Consider the following 15,865-nt stretch of genomic DNA (forward strand, 5'->3'; position numbering starts at 1 on the left):
GGCAGGGCCAGAGCCACCATCACAGCAGCCTTCTGGCCCATGCAGGTTCGCATTGGATTCGGACAGTCGGTAAAGAAACAGCGGAGCCAAAAACTGATGGGCCATAGCCTTTAATCCTACCTTGCACCGGCGGGCAAGTAAAAATACACACTGGGCTCCAAAACCCAGTCACACTCAGTGCTCACAAAGCCACTGACTTATCCGAGTTTCCTAGAATCAAAGGTTTCTAGCTCACCAGCCTTCTTCTCCTCAGTTCCCCATCTCCTGCCTTATCCCAGATACAAACTCTACACAAACTGGCATCTCACTCAGCACTCCGCCATCTTGGCTGCTTCTCCTGGCCTCCTCCACGTGGCCTCTTTTAGCTGCTGGCTCTACTCTCTCCACTCTTTCATGCTAACCTCAGGAACCAAGCGCCCAAGCTCCCACTTCGTCCCCATTTTATAGTGTAGCAATCCAAACTCTTAATCCAATATACAAAACAGGGTAGTCTCTAATACAAAGTCACTTCTCTGAGGCATGATTGGATTGTACCGCCCTACAGCAAAAAGGGTAGGAAAGGCTTAATCCCAAAACCAAGCCCCAGGCTACAACAATTCTCAACACACATTAATATCACCTGGGCAATGGCCTCTTGAACAAAGTGAGCATAATACATTTTATCTGCCCAACAATTACTAACAATGATGACAAAGTTTTTGAACAAATTACTAATAAAGATGATTTTTACTTCTTAAATGAATGACTTTGTTTTGCTATTTCAATTGCCACTCTTGGGGTCCAACTTTAGGTTGGGACACATAGAGGGCCAGGAAAAGCTAACTGATTGGTAGGATAGCCAGGGCAACTGCATTGAAACAGCTCCCATTTGTCCTGATAGAGGATGCTCCCGTCTCTCCTGTGAACAACACATGATCTTTGTTGAAATGGAGTTGGACTGGAGCCCCTGAGCGAGAAATGGCAAGGATGCCCAGTGCAACCCTTGAAAGCATTTATAAGAGAAGCACTGCCAGGGCAAGAGATTGAAGTCCCCCAACCACATCCAAGTTCTCATCTCTCTTCCCTTTCTCTGCTTCACCTTGATGGGGATGCATACATGCCCGTAGGGAGAAAGGGATGGATGAAGGTTGTGAGAGCAGAAGTCAGCAGCACCTTTGTGTTAAGAAGTCCCCAACTATAGAAGCCGTAGCTGGGAAAGCAGGGAAGACTTACCTTTGAATCAGTATTAAAGAGTGGGCTCTCCTCTTTACTTTATATGTACTTTTCCCCCTTGACATTCAGATTTCTATATCGAAACTGCATTTTGTGGCTTTTTGATTTAAAGTTCTGTTCATCTAATAATAAGGGAAAAAAAGAACTCTCGGGCGAATCTGCCCAGGCTCTGCCCAGACAGGAGCTGCCCCTGCACAGACACCTCAGGGCCAGTTCGTGGGCCACATGCTTTCCAATCAGCTGTCCCTGATACTTCGAAAATATTATTTTCCCATCCCTTTTTGACACTTTTGTTTTCTATTATCATTATATTTTTATTTTTGCTTTGGCATCATTCAGTTTTTTATTGTATTAATTTTATTGTATTAATTTTATTTGGAATTTTTCTTTTTCTTTTTTGTTCTTTTTAAAATCTTTTTTCTCCATAATGTGATTCATTACAAGTAAGAAATAAAAGTGATTGTTTAGATTTAAAAGTTAATAATAATAATAAGAAGAAGAATAAGAAAATCTCATTGCAACTACCCCCATTTCCTCTAGAGCCTAGGCTAGGAACCTATGGCTCGCGATCCAGATGTGGCTCTTTTGATGGCTGCATCTGGCTCACAGACAAATCTTTAATCAAAAAAATTAATAACATTAAAAATATAAAACATTCTCGGCCCTGGCCAGTTGGCTCAGTGGTAGAGCGTCGGCCTGGCGTGCAGAGGTCCTGGGTTCGATTCCCGGCCAGGGCACACAGGGGAAGCACCCATCTGCTTCTCCACCCCTCCCCCTCCCCTTCCTCTCTGTCTCTCTCTTCCACTCCCGCAGCCGAGGCTCCATTGGAGCAAAGATGGCCCAGGCGCTGGAGATGGCTCCTTGGCCTCTGCCCCAGGCCCTAGAGTGGCTCTGGTCATGACAGAGTGACGCCCCAGAGGGGCAGAGCATCGCCCCCTGGTGGGCAGAGCGTCGCCCCCTGGTGGGTGTGCTGGGTGGATCCCGATCAGGCGCATGCGGGAGTCTGTCTGACTGTCTCTCCCTGTTTCTAGCTTCAGAAAAATACAAAAAAAAAATATATAAAACATTCTCATGTATTACAATCCATTCATTTCCTACTGCTCATGTTCATAGTTGTGGGTGGCTGGAGCCAATCACAGCTGAGCTCCGGGACAACACCAAATTTTTATTGGATAATGCCTAACGTACACCAGTCATTGTATGGCTCTCATGGAATTACATTTTAAAATATGTGGCGTTCTTGGCTCTCTCAGCCAAAAAGTTTCCCGACCCCTGCTCCAGAGACAGGGCAAGATTAAAGCCAGTGAATACACTTGAAAATGATGGTGGCAGACCAAAAATTAAAGCTGTATTTTGATTAAACCACAAAACAAACAAAGAGGATGGTTTTCTTCATTTACCCGTACATGGTCCTGTGAGTCACTTTAAGATGATGAACTAAAATCTTTTTTCTAGTCTAACAAGAAATCATCACTAAGAAAAGTTATTCAATCTCCTTCCCTGAATAGTGTTGTTTGAAATTTTTATTTTACACATTTTCTAAATGTATGAGCAAAATGTACAAGAAAGTGTCCCTAGACATATACTAAGTGTAACATCTGTTCTTGCATGAGAGTTGTCTAGGACACTTAGGTCAGATGTTGGCTGCTAGAATCTGAGGATGTAACAAGAAAGTGACATTACAAGAAGTGTGATGAAAGAACTATGTGACACAACCACTAACATGAGAAGAGTATTATTTGGGCACAAACTAAAATTTATTCTTGAAGAAAAGCAGGATGGCACAAGATTGTTTTTATCAATGTAGTAAAAACAGAGAATATAAGTTTTCCTTGAATTTCCCTATTCCTCAAATCCCACATCTGATATATCAGCAGGTCTTATTGATTTTTTTTTAAACATTCTTTTTTTTTTTTTTTTTTTTTTTTTACAGAGGCAGAGATAGACAGGGACAGACAGACAGAAATGGAGAGAGATGAGAAGCATCAATCATCAGTTTCTCATTGCACGTTGCGACTTCTTAGTTGTTCATTGATTGCTTTCTCACATGTGCCTTGACCGTGGGCCTTCAGCAGACCGAGTAACCCCCTGCTGGAGCCAGCGACCTTGGGTCCAAGCTGGTGAGCTCTTTGCTCAAGCCAGATGAGCCCGTGCTCAAGCTGGTGACCTCAGGATCTCGAACCTGGGTCCTTCTGCATCCCAGTCCGACGCTCTATCCACTGCGCCACCACCTGGTCTTATTGATTTTAACTATTTCTCAGGTCTGTCTGCCTGTTTCTTTCTCCACCACTATCGCCCCAGCCCAAGCCCCTATTGATTAACCCTTGGACTATTATAGTAGCTTTGTACAGTTCTCCTTGCTTTATTATCAAATTCCCACAATCTATTACAATTGAAATGACCTTTCAAAATATATATATATCCAGATCATACCTTCACACTATTTAAAAACTTCTAATAATAGCATGGAGAAACAAGATATACATTTGTAAATCCTTATGTGACCCAGCCTTTGCTTACCAGTTTGACTTCATTCATGTTGCTTTCCCTGTCATTCACTGCTCTCCAGCCACTCACACTGTCAACACAGCCAGATGACCTGGCTTCCTTTTGTTACTGAGATCTCAGGTTAGGTGCCACCACCTCAAAAAAGCCTCTCAGGACCATTCAATCAAGAAACACTAAGTCACACTCCATTATAGCACCCTATTTTGATTGCCTGTTGAGTACCCACTTTTATTTGGTGTCCTTATGTGTTTACTTACAGGTGTGGCAGAAAGACTTTAAGGTGGCTCCTCTTGTCCCCAACTCCTGGTATTTATGCTCTTGTAAAATCTCCTCCCCTTGGGTATGACCAGGACCTCTGGCTTGCTTTTAACCAACAGAATATGGCAAAGATGATGGATGTCACTTCCAGAAATAGCTTCCATTATATTGCAAAGGTGATGGGATGCCTCTCAAAAAGATTCCATTTTGTTAATAGACTTTCTCTTCAGCTGGCTTTGACCAAGCAAGCTGTCCCATTTTGAGACTCCCATGGAACGGTTATGTGGCAAAAAATGGCAGGTGACTTCTAACAGATGTACAGAACTTGAAGCTCACAGTTCTATATCTGTAAGATCAGGGGTCTCCAAACTATGGCCCGCGGGCCGCTTGTGGCCCCCTGAGGCCATTTATCTGGCCCCTGCCGTACTTCCAGAAGGGGCACCTCTTTCATTGGTGATCAGTGAGATGCATCCGCATCCTGTGCTCCTGGAGTACTGTATGTGGCGGCACTGCAAAGCATGGCATCACTCACGTACAATACTACTTCTGGTGACACGGGACGCATGCGTCATGGCTCCAGAAGCGTGTCATATCACTTGTTACGGCTAGCAGTGACAAATATGGAACCGGACATTGACCATCTCATTAGCCAAAAGCAGGCCCATAGTTCCCATTGAAATACTGGTCAGTTTGTTGATTTAAATTTACTTGTTCTTTATTTTAAATACTGTATTTGTTCCCATTTTGTTTTTTTACTTTAAAATAAGATATGTGCAGTGTGCATAGGGATCTGTTCATAGTTTTTTTTATAGTCCGGCCCTCCAACGGTCTGAGGGACAGTGAACTGGCCTCCTGTGTAAAATGTTTGGGGCCCCCTGTGTAAGATGATAGATAGATAGATAGATATAGATGTAGATATAGTTGTAGATATAGATATGTAAATCTAGATATATAAAAATATATAGAAATTCTGCAAAGAACCATGTGAGTTTGGAAGAACCCTGAGCCTCAGAGAAACCAGACCTGGTCTATACTTTGAAGCCTTGTGAGACCCTAATCTGAGGACCCAGTTAAACTGTATTTAAACTTCTGATCCACAAAAACTATGAGATAATAAATAGGTGTTTTTAGAGTTTCTAAGTTAGTGGTAATTTTCTACTCAGCATTAGAAAACAGATTCCACACCAGTTTATTGTCTCTCTCCTCAGCTAGATTGTAAACTCCGGTGTTCAGAAGAATAAGTGTTTAATAAATATCTGTTGTGAAGGGATCGATGATAATATGTCATGGTGACAATGACTATCTGGAGACCCGATGAAATGCACCAAGGGTCCGAGGGGAGGCAACAGCCCTGGTCAGCAGATAGGAGGACTGAAGCCCTGTCCCAGCCTTACTCAGATATTTATTAGCCAGTACAAATAACTCAAGGAAAGAGAAGAAAGAGAAGTTTTCAGGGAGTGAAGTAAAGGACAAGGAACATGCTGACTCCTAATCTCTTTTCTTTCTTTCTTTTTTTTTTTTTGTATTTTTCTGAAGCTGGAAATGGGGAGAGCCAGTCAGACAGACTCCCGCATGCGCCCGACCGGGATCCACCCGGCACGCCCACCAGGGGGCGATGCTCTGCCCCTCCGGGGCGTCGTTCTGCCGCGACCAGAGCCACTCTAGCGCCTGGGGCAGCGGCCAAGGAGCCATCCCCAGCGTCCTAATTTCTTCTCTGAGGGCCTAAACATTTTATTTCTAAATATTGTCCTGCTGTTTTGCTGTTTCCAGCACACAGTTATTAGTACAGGGTCAGAGAGGCCCCTGCACTCTTGTCCGCTCAGGGCTTTCCCCCGAGGGTGCCTCGCTGTCTCTAATTGTTATCCTCACTCTGCATGTTTTCATGGTATCTCCCCACAATAATAATTGAATTATGAAATATTTTAAATGAAAACTGAATTCTTAGGTTAATTTAGTATATGAAAATTGAAAATGCAATAATGGGTCAATGTAGTGGAAGATAGTCTGTACCATGGTGGTCAAAGTATGGGCCTTGGAGTTGAGCAAACCTAGATTCCAATACCAGCTCTGGTTAGATTATGACACTAATCTCTCTCTCTCTCTCTCTCTCTCTTCTCTAAAATGAATAAATTTTTAAAAATATAACAAAACAAAACAAATAAAAAAACACCTGACCTGTGGTAGCGCAGTGGATAAAGCATCGACCTGGAATGCTGAGATCACTAGTTCGAAACCCTGAGCTTCTCTGGTCAAGGCACATGTGGGAGTTGATGCTTTTGGGAAGAACTGAAGACCGCTTCTTGTATATGAGGCCATAACTTAGAAGGGGATAAACAAAAACCAAATACAATAAAGAGTAGACTGAGATTTTAAACAATGCAGGGACTTAAAATCTATCATAAAAATATTTAACATTTATTATGACCTTTATAATATTGCAGGCACTCTGCTCAGTGCTTTAAATTGATAGTTAAATGTTTACAACAACATTGGATTATGATGCTTATTTTACAAGTAAAAAAATAAAATAAAGAAAACATTCAATGATGTTAAGTAGCCTTTTTCCCCTCAGATATGCTTTTGAGGGAGAAGTGGACAATGGGAGGCATTTGTGGGACATCTGAGGATGGGAGATTGGAGGAAGTTAGAATGTTCCTCTCTTGTCTTTCTGTGTCCTGGGGCATCTCCAGGATCAGCTGCTTCTCCTGCTTTGCTCTGGTCTCCACCAGGTGAATCTCTCTCCAATGTCTCAGCACCACCAGGCAGAGCTTCCAGAGTTTTGGCTCTAACTTGTCTTTTGGGTCCTTGGAAACACCATCACCTCTCCACAGCCCTTCCAGCCAGGAGAGAGGGAGCCTATTGTTGTTAATCTCTCTCTCTCTCTCTCTCTCTCTCTTTGGCTTAGAGGAGGGAAGATAATGAGGCAGACTCCTGATGTGCCCCAACTGGGATCCACCCGGGAACCCCATCTGGGGCCAATGCTCAAAAGTACCTAGCTATTTTAGTGCCTGAGGCTGACATACTCAGACTAACTGAGCTATTATTCTCAGTGCACCCGGCCCATGCTCTAACCAATAGAGCCACTGGCTATGGGAGGAGAAGAGACAGAGAATGGGGAGAGGGAGGGGATGGGGGGCAGGGAGAAGCAGATGGTCACTTCTCCTATGTTCCCTGACCAGGAATCAAACCTGGGATATCCATACACCAGGCTGATGCTCTATCAACTGAGCCTCTGGCCAAGGCCTGCTAACCTCTAAATAGCCTTGTACATTTGCTTCTCAGCTCCTTCAACATTTGAGTAATCAACTTTCTTATTTGATTTCATTTATTTGAGAGACTTAAAGTGGTTTCTGTGTCCTGGGCTTCATCCTGATGAATTCAAATTTCACAAATAAAATTCAAACCTAAAATTTAAAGTCTTCAAAGCCTGTGCTCTTGATTAATCTACATTTTTGTTATAAAAGAAATCATCTATTTCAAGGACATAAAAATGAACATGATTTATGCAATTATCCATGATAAAAGCACACTATAATTATAGCATTTATTATATAAAATAATGTCTGAGACTGTCAGGAGTCAACACTATATTATTTAGCAAGCATTACATTTCATTTATAAATATTAATGCCTAGTTTTTCAATAATAATTAAACATTACACTTGAAACTACCATTTATATACACAATGCGTGGAATAGTGCATGTTATTCTATATACAACATGAATTGGATTTAGCTGAATAAAAATTTAAATATTTGAAAAGGAAAAATTCATTGCTACAATTCTACAAATTTTAATGAAATGTAAAAATGGAGCACCATATACTCAAGTAATGTAATTATTTATTTCTTTTTTTAAAGAATGAGTTAGAGTTTGATTTTTTAAAAAGGTAAGAAAAGTAAACTTGCTTTCAATGACTCAATGGGATTGCTGCAATCAAATTGTTATGATTTTCCAAGACATGCCCTATTTATTGTATTATTATAGTTATTTATATTTGCACTCTCAAATATACACTTGCCTTTATTAAGGTATCCTTTATGTTTTTAAAGATTTTATTTATTGATTTTAGAAAGAGAGAGAGAGAGGGAGGGAGCAAGATTGTAGTTGCTTCACTTTAGTTGTTCATTGCTTGCTTCTTTTATGTGCCTTGACCGGACAAGCTTAGGGCTTTGAACCAGCATCCTCAAAGTTCCAAGTTGACACTCTGTCCACTGTGCCACCACACATCAGGCAAGGTATTCTTTATTAAAACAATTAAAAAATCTTATCTGGATTTACTAAGACTTAGTCCAGATTTTAAATAACAGAGTTTAGAAGCCAAATTCAAAGAGGTAGAATAATTTACCTCTTCTATTAAAATGATATATAACACCAACAACAGAAACTGTATTTTGGAAGCTGACTTTAAAATAGATAAATTGATGATATAATAAGAATAAAAATGAAAATAATCAGAAAAACTTTTTCTTCCTGTAATGTTGGCCCAGGTAATAATTTTAGATAGTAAGATTTCTTTGTCTCAAAAGCCATCAATTTTAGACAATACTTTAAATAAAATGTATTACTACTATAATATAAAATAGTACATTTGACATTGATACAGACCTAAAATTAAGTTTAAATATAGCCTCAAATTCAACTGAAATTTCTTATACTATTTTTACATACCTCAAAATCATTTCCTAAAAACAAGTTAAAAATTGAGACTGAATAAGTACATTTATTTTCATTTATTGAGTTAATCACTAGCAATTTGAGAATTCACAGTTATTTCTAGTTCTGAAAAATTCTTAGGTATTTCTTCACCTAGGATTCCTGTTGCTAAATATTATAGTCTTTGAGTCTGTTCTTCTTGATTTTTAACTGTTCTTTTGTATGTCTTAAAACTCATATCTCTGTGTTGTGTGTAGGTGGCAGCACACAATCCTAGCTTTTAATCGGCTAACCTTTCTCTTTGAGTATATGTAGTCCAGAGAGTATATCACTTACTGAGTTTTGTTATTTCATCATTGAGTATACTTTGATTTTAGAATCTTTAATTTTTTTCCTCATATATTTGTGTTCTTGTTTTATTTCTGCCACATTTGGTTTTGTGATTTCTTTTTCTATCAGAAATTTTTTTTTATCATTTTTGACTATCTTAATCATTTATTTTAAAATTTTTGTTATTATTTACAACTTACTCCTACATTTTTATTTTATCTAGAATAATTATATTTCTGACTATTTGTTTTGTTTACTGTTTTTCTTTTTAAAAACTTTTTAAAATGTTTATTGTATTGATTTTAGAGAAAGAGGAAGGGAAAGAGGGAGAGAGAGAGACAGGACCATCGATCTGTTCCTGTATATGCCCTGACCGATGCTTTAACCAACTAAGCTATCTTATCAGGGCTGTTTATTGTTTTTCTTACTGCTATACTTGCTTGCATGTTTTGGAATTTTGATTTGTGAGTTCACTTTAATGTTTATTTATTCTCTCCCCCTCAACCTCTGTCTCTCTTTTCACCCTTCTCTGTCTTTTGCAGTTTTGAATGGCTTGCAGAGCTGCAGGCCAAATCAGTTCTTGTAGTCATGGTTTATGGCTCCTTGCTGTTCTTGGCAACACGTTGACCTAATTGCTATACTAGAACATGCCTCAGCTTAGTTATTGACTGCAAAAGTGTCTATCAACTTCCTTAGTGACTTTGTGTAGTCTTCACCTTAGGCAATAATTTAAGTTGTTTTAAGCCTCATTTTAAATGTGGTGTTACCTCTATAGCATTCAGATGTAAGCAGTTGCCCAGGCTCCAGTATTCTACTTTATGTGCAGGAGTTAAATATCTATTATTTTACTGTTTATTTTAAATTTAAAACATTCACACACATTTTTTTTCCTAAGAAAGTCTAGAATTATTTTGTATTTTTATTATTCTCCAAAATAAGACAAAGACTTATCTATTTTTTTTAGCACATTCATGTGTTTTTACCTTTGTTTTTAAATATATACTTTATATGCATTAAGAAACTTGGTAGTGATGGATGGCAGTGTTCAAAGCATAAACTTATGCCACCATCCCTACCCTTTTCTAACTCTATCACAATAATACTGTTGCAGAGTTCAAGAGTATGAAGAGATTTTTACATTTCTATTGGTCTAGTTTACAGACTGTCATAAGATTTTAGTATTTCAACTGAATAAATGAAATGGTCTCTACAGAAATAGATTTATGTTTAAAGTAATGATATAACATTAAAGGAAATATTCAAAAGAAAAATATTTACTACTCAATATTTTCTCTTTTCTTGATATGACTACTTTGGTTTATACACAAATACACCTGGCAAATTAGTGATATTTCTTCAATTTGTTCATACTGGAAAACTATGTAATTATACATTGTTGCCATATTACATAGTATTTTAGGACTTCTCTGGAACTTATTTTAGAGCTTGCACCAAAGTTTCTGATGACAAAATTCTGTCCTTTGATTTGAGCTTGAATTTTAATAATGACTAACAGTTAATCAAAAACATGTTTCTAGATTAGTTCTACTATTTATGCTGAGTGACACAACTTAGATCACTTAAAAAATTTTTAGAATAGAAATTATAAAGTACGTCTGTCTCTTTTTATGATTTATAAATTAGATATACAAATAGTTTCTAAAGAAGTACTTCAAAAAACATTCTTTGACATTCCAGCTTTCTGAATTAATTAGTTTGATGAAAACCCTTCTTTATATAGTAAATTTTGGCATATTTGTTGATAAATCAATAACATTGACTAATTTTTATTACTTAAGGAGTGGAAAGGAATCTATCAGTCCAGATGCTTCAGTTTATATTTCAAGTTCTCCCATGAAATAACTCTAGTTCTTGAACAATCAGCTTTTCCTCACTAGACTCAGTGTTCCCCACTTGACTGGTGGTTGGTACTTGGTAGTCAGGATATGGCTTTGGGAAAAAAGTTTAAAACCTTCTCTAGTGATATATTTATGATATCTACATCTTTTTTATATATTTTAAGATTGTTTATGTCATTTGTTAACCTTTGTTTTTCTAGGTTAAATAATGAGAATCATATTATAATTTCACATTAGATACACTTTTCCCATACCTTTAATTGTTTGATAATTTCTTCAATTCATTTGAAAATCCAGTGCTTAAAACTGGATGATAAAGAAACTAACTGACATGTACTAGAGCAGAGATTTACCCCCAGGCTTTCGTTTCACATTTTTGAATATTTTCCAGAGTCATATGGACTTGTTAACAACACCATTTTGCTGAATCATTCAGCATGCAGAAAACTGGGACATCCTTTCCTCTCCTGCTCTCCTAGGCCCCTGGCTTTGAAAACAAGGGTGTAGAGGCACCGCATTCTGAGTCCCCTGAAATGTGGTATAGTTTCTTTGAGTTTTATTCCTGAAACTGACTTTGTTCAATAAATAATAAAACACCACATATCATCACAATAGAAAGAAAAAAGTAACTAAATATTTTTTCCTTGTTTCTTGCATAACAACACCTTTAGAGCCAAATTCAACGTAGGAATTAATGAGATGCAGCTAGGGCCTGTATTAGTAAGCCCAATAGAATAAGGAAGGGATTGTCATAGATCAGTTCAGGAAAGAGAACAAGTTAGTAAAAAGAGGACTATTAAATTATAGACTTGAGAAAAGTTGGTGAAATCGCCATCTCAGAATTCTAGTGAAAAAATAATTGTTTCTTTGATAATGTATGTAAGATTTTATTTAATGTCTAGGGGATAGTATTGATAACTTAGATAACTTGATTGATAAAAAGGTAGCTTTCTTTTTCTACCAAAGAAGTTTTTTTTCTATTGTGTTTCCTTGATGGTTCACTATTTTTTAAATGGGATTTTAATAATCTCTTTAAGAAAAATAATGCAAAACAATGGTCTGTAACTTCAGTGATCTTAGTTTTACTTTATTGTATTCCTCAGGCTGCAATTTTTCAAATTTCCTATTCCACTTACTGCTACTGATCAATACAGAACAGCAAGCCTGTGACTTGTGGAGCAGACAAGAAGGAATACAAAAAACTATGATTTTCTAGGATTTGTTTTGTTTTTAAGGAATTCAAAGACAAGCTTCTTAGATTTCCTTCAGTTAAAGATAGTAAGGGAATAATTTTTAGTTGAGACTTGCATGTTTTAGATGGGGAACAATTTTTTTTTTTTCATTTTCTGTTGCATGAGGTTTTAGAACTTTTTCTATATATTTTTGCATCGCTGATTCCAAATCTAATATCCGTTTTTTGGTGTATGCTCTAGTTTAATACAATTTTAATTTCTTTTTGTTACAGTTAATGGCATGCATTGGTTTTTAAATTGGAGTTAAAGGGCAACGACTCTTGGATTGAACATAACCACAAGGCAATGTTTTACAAACATTACTTTTACATAATTGTAGTTCTTTTTTAAATGTAAAAAATTATTATCTGATAAAAACACCCTCTTATTTTGTTTTAAGATTAAATCATGGCTTCTTCGAGTAAGTGTAAATGTAAGAATAGTCCTGACGCCTTCTATTATATATGTGGCTGTTACACACTTCAATGTCAAAGGCGCAATATTTCATCATTTGTAACACATGCTTATATTGCCTATTTTTAAGTTCTCCTTGGCAATCAAGATAAGAATTGGGCTCCTCATATCGTGTGTAATAATTGTGAGGAAATGCTTCGTGATTGGACAAAAGGAAAACGCAAAATGATTCCCATCGTTTGGCATGAACCTAAGGACAACAGCAGTGACTGTTATTTCTGTCTGATCCATACAAAGGGCACTGGCAAGAAAAAAAGGCATATGATTGCATATCCTAATATTCCTTCAGCAATATGACCTATCCCACACTCTGAGACACTCCCGGTTCCAGTTTTCAATGGTTTTATTTCTTATAAGGACGAAGAAAGTGAACATGGTGAGCAAGTGTATTTTGATAAGATGCATGAGGAAATGGTTGTAGAATGTGAAGGGTCTTCTTCTGATGCCAAGCAGTCATTAACCCCTCAGCAGTTTAGCCAACCTAAATTGAATGACTTAGTAAGAGATTTGGGCCTATCAAAGAAATCAGCTGTGTTATTAGCCTCCAGGCTTCAAAAAAAAGAATGTACTTCAATGATCAGCTAAAGTATCCCATTTCAGGAAGCATAAACAAATGTTTGTGGACTTTTTTTCTGAAGACAAACACTTTGTTTACTGTCATGATACCAGTAGTCTTCTCAACCAGCTAGGTGTTACCACTTACAGTCCCACAGAATGGTGGCTATTTCTTGACAGCTCTAAACAGAGTCTGAAATGTGTTCTCCTACACAACAGGAATATTTATGCAGCAGTTCCAATTGGTTATTCAACTCATCTGCAAGACGATTATAATGACATAAAAATTGTCCTCAACTTTCTGAAGTATGAGGAGCATAACTGAATCATTTGTGTGGATCTTAAAATGGTAAATTTCCTGCTAGGACAACAGAGAGGTTTCACTAGGTATCCTTGCTTTCTGTGTTTATGGGACAGCCAAGCTTGGGAGGAACACTGGACACAGAAGGAGTGGCCGAAACGTGAAGCTCTGGAAGTAGGGATGCAAAATATTGTAAATGAACCTGTAGTTAATCAAGACAGGATCATTTTCCCCCCACTTCACATCAAACTTGGCTTAATGAAGCAGTTTGTTCAGACTTTGAATAGAGAAAGTTAATGCTTTCAACATATTATTTCTGCTTTTCCTTGTCCTTTGAGAAGATAAAAGCAGGTGTATTTGATGGACCTCGAGTTTGAACTTTCATATGTGACGAAGAATTTTCCAGGAAGATGAATAAGAAGGAGAAAGCATGGCAGTCTTTTGTGGCAGTAACAAAGAACTTCCTTGGCAACAAAAAAGCAGAAAACTATGAACTTCTGGTTCAAAGAATGCTATTGGCTTTCTATGACACTGGATGTAACATGAGCATTAAGATTCACTTCCTGAACAGTCACCTGGATAAGTTTCCTGAAAATCTTGGAGCTGTTAGTGATGATCAGACTACTGCTGGAGCATCAAATGAGATTGTCCTCAACAAGTAAACCCAAGAGCTACAAATGCAAATTTTTGCCTGAATAGAATTTAAATAAGTTTTGAGCAAATTTTATGATTAAAATAAGTGTTTTAATATGTTCTATTTTGAAATTGTAGACAATTTCTGATGCAATCATATTTTTTAGTGTATTAGTATATTTACTTCATTATATAAATTATTATTTTTCACAAAGATGATGCCCAAGACAACATTTTACTTCATTATGTTAAACTAAATGTTGGAAATTATACAATAAGATAAAAACTTAAAATCTGGAATTGCAAAAAACCTATAGCTCACAGAGAAAAACTAATGTCAGATTTCAGATCAGCACACTCAAATTAGGTAAGAACAAGTGTTTTTGTGGATGCAACAAAAATTTTGTTCCCCAGTGATTACCTATCTGTACAGAATTCTAATTTTGATCAATGGACCCCCTAAGCTTTTCAAACTATTTTTTAGGCATTGTCTTGGTTGCATAAGTTTTAAATTTTCTGAAATTATATATAGAACCTTATCTATGAATATATCTGTTTTAATCATGAGAACTAAATCTGACTGCAGTTGAGAGGGATTGAAGAAGTTGGTTTTTTTTTTAAGTAATTTTGGCTTTTTTTTTTTGGTGTTTATCTTGTGCTCAAGTAGGAAAATAGGGCTTCTGCTTTGTTGCCATAATAAAGCAACCTATCTGGCATCTTTCTGCTTACTCCCTGCCGGGGACCACCTCTCCTACCCCACTATGCACATTTCACTTGAAAGTCCAGCACCATGATGATATACACATGACTTAAAGAATACATGTGATAAAAATTCCTAACATCACCTAAATCCCTTCCTGTACTATATAGCAAGTTGATTTTACCAAACACCATCTATTGTACAACCAATGGAAATGGAAATAATGTTTACTATCAATAGATTATTCAATTTAACAAATGACAGACTCTAAAGTACTATTTTTTTAATTTTTATTAATTTTAATGGGGTGACATCAATAAATCAGGGTATATATGTTCAAAGAAAACATGTCCAGGTTATCTTATCATTCAATTATGTTGCATACCCATCACCCAAAGTCAGATTATCCTCCGTCACCTTCTATCTAGTTTTTTTTGTGCCCCTTTCCCTCCTCCCTCCCTATTTACGCCCTCCCCCCCCACTGTAACCACTACTCTCTTGTCCATGTCTCTTAGTCTCGTTTTTATTTCCCACCTGTATATGGAATCATGCAGTTCTTAGTTCTTTCTAATTTACTTATTTCACTCCATATAATGTTATCAAGATCCAACCATTTAGTTGTAAATGATCCAATGTCATCATTTCTTATGGCTGAGTAGTATTCCATAGTGTATATGTGCCGCATCTTCTTTATCCAGTCATCTATTGATGGGTTTTTTGGTTGTTTCCATGTCCTGGTCACTGTGAACAATGCTGCAATGAACATGGGGCTGCATGTGTCTTTGTGTATCAATGTTTCTGAGTTTTGGGGGTATATGCCCAGTAGAGGGATTGCTAGGCCATAAGGTAGTTCTATTTTCAGGTTTTTGAGGAACCACCATACTTTCTTCCATAATGGTTGTACTACTTTACATTCCCACCAATAGTGAATAAGGGTTCCTTTTTCTCCACAGCCTCTCCAACATTTGCTATTACTTGTCTTGTTGATAACAGCTAATCTAACAAGTGTGAGGTGGTATCTCATTGCAGTTTTGATTTGCATTTCTCTAATAACTAATGAAGATGAACATCTTTTCATATATCTGTTGGCCATTTGTATTTCTTCCTGGGAAAAGTGTCTGTTCATGTCCTCTTCCCATTTTTTTA

This window comes from Saccopteryx leptura, chromosome 11, assembly GCF_036850995.1.
Source record: "Saccopteryx leptura isolate mSacLep1 chromosome 11, mSacLep1_pri_phased_curated, whole genome shotgun sequence".
Taxonomy (NCBI): domain Eukaryota; kingdom Metazoa; phylum Chordata; class Mammalia; order Chiroptera; family Emballonuridae; genus Saccopteryx; species Saccopteryx leptura.